Source organism: Dipodomys merriami, unplaced genomic scaffold, assembly GCF_024711535.1.
Source record: "Dipodomys merriami isolate MVZ:Mamm:240054 unplaced genomic scaffold, mDipMer1.0.p SCAF_218, whole genome shotgun sequence".
Classification (NCBI taxonomy): Eukaryota; Metazoa; Chordata; class Mammalia; order Rodentia; family Heteromyidae; genus Dipodomys; species Dipodomys merriami.
The window spans coordinates 184,428-190,018 of NW_027203582.1; the positions used below are offsets into that span (position 1 = coordinate 184,428).

Consider the following 5,591-nt stretch of genomic DNA (forward strand, 5'->3'; position numbering starts at 1 on the left):
AAGATGTACAGTGATGATACTGTCCTGTCAGAAATTCAAGTTAGTAATGTAAATTTATTCTTAAAACCATACACAAAAATACCATGATATTGTGTAAGAGAACTCACTATTGAACATAGGAGCCTTAAGAGCTTTCTAATAGATCCATTATTTATTGGTACCCAACATTAGAAAAATGTATGCGGCATTGGTAAAATAGAAGTCCTTTGCATGACTACATACATTCCTTGTTTTTATAAGACACTTGCTTTCATCTAAAAAGTAGGCCTGTCTATTGTCTTCATGTGATTTTGATGATTGAAAGTGCTTAGTGAGAAGGTCAAAATGTATTAGTAGTCCTTCACTATCAATTCTCATTTTCTTCTTGGAGAATATAATAATCAAATCAATAGTTCAGAATCGGCAAGCAATACTTCAGAATCATGCTTCCAGTGCAAGTGGATCACCAGTAAGAAATCCTCAATACCAATTTCCACAAAGTTTTGTCACAGATACAATCTCCCTGTCTTCTCTAGCTGCTTTACTATCCTCTTATTCCTTCATTGTACAAGAAAAGTATGATTCAACTGATTTCAGTCAGATCTGTTACTAGAACTATCAAGGATTTATTTTACTGTCTGTAGTTTGGGAAAGTTATGTCTCTTTACGTAGGCTACTAAAAATGTATTTACTAACTTCAAGTAAATACATAAATTCGATTTCCATCTCTTTTAAAAAATAAAATTTTGTTTGCTCTACAAATTGATCAGAGGCATGGATTATGTGGCTAGCTACGTCATTACACATCTTTCTATTTCTTTCTCTCTCCCTTTCATGGTTCTCATATATAACACGATTGCTCCATAATTATCCTAATTTATTTTGCTTTTATATTTTTGGTTGTATCATTTCACTTTTTGCTCTGCCATTTCCCAAATCATTTATATGGAAGGCATTATTTCCTATTTTCTCATGCCTAGAATAAGCTGCACATGAAGACATCACTGGTCCTCATTTTCAGTGTGTACATTTGAATATGGAGGAATATCTTTCCTCTGCTCTCCATCAATTCCCTACTCTCCAGTTAGAATAATTTCGAATAGTAAAATTGGAAAAAGAGAAAATAAATCATGGTGAATAAACAGTTGCAGAAAATTCACCAGATATTTCTGACCAGTTCAACCAATGTGAACTATTAGGGAAATACATGGACACCTCATTCCCACTGGCACTCAAAGTCTCTGGTTAGGCAATTCTTAGGAATATGGGGAACAAGATGAAAAAGTAAGGAATGGTATCAATTGCAAGAAAAAAATTGGAGAAGGATCCAACCATATTTCTTCAATGGGCTGTCGAAAATATTCAGCTTACTTCAGTGCGGAGACTTCTTTCTCAAAAGGCCACTTATGTGAATAGTAGGGATGATGATCAGTATATCCCTCTTCAAGAAGCCTACGGTGGACACTTAGACATTGTCAGTGAGTTGGTGTCTCAAGCGGCACATGCAATAACTGTAGATGACTGGACACCCCTGAACAGTGCATACACGTGGAATAATACCAGAGTCGCTTCTTTCTTACTTCATCATTATACAGATACCAATGGCCAAACTAACGGACTTTTTTTTTAAATTTTTTTTGGTCTGTTCGTGGGGCCTGAACTCTGGGCCTGGACGCTGTCCCTCATCTCTTCAGCTCAAGGCTAGCACTCTACCACTTGAGCCACAGCACAACTTCCCGCTTTTTTTTTCTGCTTATGTGGTGCTGAAGAATCGAACCTTGGGCCTCATGTATGCAAGGCCAGCACTCTACCACTGAGCCACTTTCCCAGCCCAAATATTTTTGTTTGTTTGATTTTTGTTGTTGTTGTGTTTTTTTTTCTTTTTGGTCGGTCATGGAACTTGAGCTCTGGGCTTGGGTGCTGTCCCTGTGCTCTTCAGCTCAAGGGGAGTGCTCTACCGCTTGAGCCACAGTAACACTTCCCCAAACTAAAGGACTCTTGACACGCTTATATCTTGCTGTTGAGAATTGAGATAGCAAAGATACGCTGGATCGCCTTCTGTTGAACCATTACATAAATCCAGGCCTGAAGAACAACATAGAAGAAACTCTATTTGACATTGCCAAAAGCATAAGTATGTATCACTACCTCTATGAAGTTGTAAAAGGCTGTACAAATTGTTCACCGAAGTCCTAATGGTTGGGTTAAGTTTCTTAAATTTCAAAAATGCAAGTTCATCTTTTGTGTCCCTACAAAATATTTCACAATCCAAATAAGTGCAATATCTTTTTTTTTTTTTTTGGTCGGTCATGGGGCATGAACTCTGGGCCTGGAGCTATCCCTGTGATCTTCAGCTCAAGGTGAGCCCTCTACCACTTGAGACACAGCTCCACTTCCAGTTTTCTAGTGGTTTATTTGAGATAAGTGTACCACAGACTTTCCTTCCCAGGCTGGCTTTGAACCATGATCCTCAGATCTCAGTCTCCTGTTTAGCTAGGATTATAGGCATGAACCACCAGTGCCCCGCAGTACCAATATTTTACTGTAAAAATTCATGGATTCCGCGGAATTCTTCCAAGTTAATTGCCTGCCTTGGATGGAAAAATGTATTCAATAGATTTTGTAAACATGTATAATAATTTCTTCAGAGTTTGTGATTTTTTAATAAGAAATAATTTTAATTTACCTGTTGAAATGAGTAGTACAGAAACTAAAATATTTCTGGTGCTTGTCTGAAAATGTATATTTTATAATATTCTATATTCTATGTTTGCATAATGTTCATAATTTATTTTCTCCTAGATATACATTGAATTCTATATTATTTTATAATATATACGTTCATTAATGTGTACTTTCCGATTGTATTCCATATAGAAACAGTTTGATTCCTTTTTTTCTAGGTCTTAATATTATTTTTCTTTGGGATAAAATGACAATGTTGTCTAATTTGAAAAGTTTTGTAAAGTTTATGCTATGTAAACGCCTTTCTGAGGTGATTTAATACACTGATGTCAAACTAAATTTAATTATATGAATTACGTGTATTGTTACACTTGTAATTTTGTAATCAACTTTTTAATCACTTTTTTTCATTTCTTGCATCTGAAGAATGAAAAATTTGGAATACTTCTCAAATTTTCATATTATCCTTGTGCAAGTGCCATGTTAATCTCTGTGTTGTAATTTGAGTATACGTGCTGCTGAAGCATGTAGTATCCTCTAAATTTAATAGTTAATGCTGCAATCTTTATACAGGCTTATATCTATGGGTGCCTACTTGTAACAAGGAAACCTTATTGTTCCTAACAATGCTATCGATCTTATTTCCCTAAAATTCTGTGAATATTGGAAAAAATTATATTGATCAGTCGATTGCTCACATTTCCAAACTATTTTTGCCAATGAATACTTAAGTCTTTTTATTTGGAATTTGATCATACTCTCTATTATTTATAGTTAGGTCCAAAGGTGATGGCTTTTTCAAGTACTTATTTGTCCAGCTTTGTGGACCTAATGGATTCAAACTAAGCGTTGCTTAAGCGCTACTTCTAAACTTCTTCAGCTGACATTTTCCCAAATGAGGTGTTACTGGAACAAATGTCTACCTGAGCCTTTACCCTTCTTCCATGTGGGAACAGACCAACCAGAATACCTTACCCTGACAGCAAAGATTTTCTTACTAGAACAAAACTAATCTTGGTTACAAGGGATCATAGAGAGATGAACAGTTCAAACAGAACTGTTCAGACGAGAAGGTATTTTATTAAAATATAATTGTTTATTATACCTTCCATTTAAAAGTAGCTAAAGCCAAGAAGTGAAAAAATTGTTCGTATGCATGATTACTTAATGTCCTGGCCTGTCTGTAAGTTCCTGGCAGGAACTTACACTACTACCTTTTTATCACCAAATATTTTCATAGTTGCAGGAGAAGTGCATATGTTTCTCCTCGTTATTAGGCATTAAATTGATAATGTTTTAATCACATTGTTTCCTCTTGCCTCCATGCTGTAAATCTACAAATGATAAAGCTTTAGATCTAATTCTATCAAACACTGAAGTAGAGATAATGGAATCATACTTTAAATCAGAGTTGCCTTTGATACAGTAACTACAACAGAACAATACACAACGTGTGTCTTTTAATCATATTATATATAGTTTATGTGCTGATTTTATATTTCACACAATGAAACTTACTAGAATTAGTTGATAATTTGACAAATAAATTGATATTTATTTACTCCAATAAACAGAATTGGAATATAAACATTTAGGTTTCAAATATGTATTAGACTAGAAAACGTATCAATGCAATCTTTTTAGTATAAACTTGTGATACATTATAACTCTTCTTGGTCTTCCGAATCCACATGATAAAAAACAATGTTTTCCTCTAATCTGTAATGGATATTACTCTGCTGCTCTGTTTATTGTTTTAACTCGCTTGTCCCAAACTGTTTTTATCCATATTTCTGAAGCATTCTTACTGATTATGCCCAAATTTTGCTAAGATGTCTAAAAAATATTACTCTTCTGCAGTACCCATGGATCCTAGGATCTCAACGCCCCTTTACCTGCATCATCAGATAACAGGGGCAAGACTTTTCACCAAGGCCCATGCAATATATCAACGCAAAGTAATTGAAGACCCATCTCAATTATGCATTTCCTATATTTCAGGGCCCCAATTCCTTGAGATGCAGGAATTAGCAGTAAGCAATTGTGAAATGCAAGGCAACTTAAAATGAAGGATGAGATCACAAAATTTGAGAGAAAGTACTGTAATTCAAACATTCAACTTACAGATGACCAGCCCATATGAGTGAACAAGTTCACAAATTGTCATAAGATTATTTTTAATACCCCTCACCTATGATTAACGAAAGATTTTATTCCAACATAAGTGGGCCAAAAAATAGTTCCTAGAAAGATAGATCTATAATTGGTCTACGAAAGCCCGAAAACTTGACTTAGAGGTCAAATGTAATTCAGAAAATCATTTGAAGCACTAAGAAGTGCTTCAAAACACTGGGACTTCAGTACAACATGGTTCTGTGGTATAAAAATGTCACTCTCAAACCAATGATAATCTACATTTAATCTCCTGAAAGTATATTCCTTTTCAAATAAACTTTTAAAAATCACTTTCGCCCTTACTTCATTGCTGGTGGGAATGTAAACTTGTTTAACCACTTTGGAAAGCAGTATGGAGGTTCCTCAAAAGACTTCACATAGATCTCCCCTATGACCCAGCAATCCCACTTTTGGGCATTTACCCAAATGTTTAAAAACAAGACCACACTAAAGCTACCAGCACAACAATGTTTATTGCAGCATTATTTACCATAGCTAAGATATGGAACCGACCCAGATGTCCCTCAGTAGATGAATGGATCAAGAAAATGTGGTATATATACAATGGAATTCTATGCCTCCATCAGAAAGAATGACATTGCCCCATTTGTTAGGAAATGGAAAAACTTGGAAAAAATTAAGTGAAGGAAGCCAGGCCCAAAGAAACATAGGTCTCATGGTTTCCCTTATTTGCAATATCTAGTATATGTATGAGTCAAGCGGAAAAGGTCAGATAATGTGAGGTCAGGAAA

The 5,591-nt window shown here is 35.1% G+C and overlaps 1 pseudogene; it reads right to left on the minus strand.

Moving 5' to 3' along the window:
- Positions 1-3,094: 3,094 nt before the first annotated feature.
- On the minus strand, positions 3,095-3,191 carry LOC138834531 (U6 spliceosomal RNA; annotated as a pseudogene).
- Positions 3,192-5,591: the final 2,400 nt, after the last annotated feature.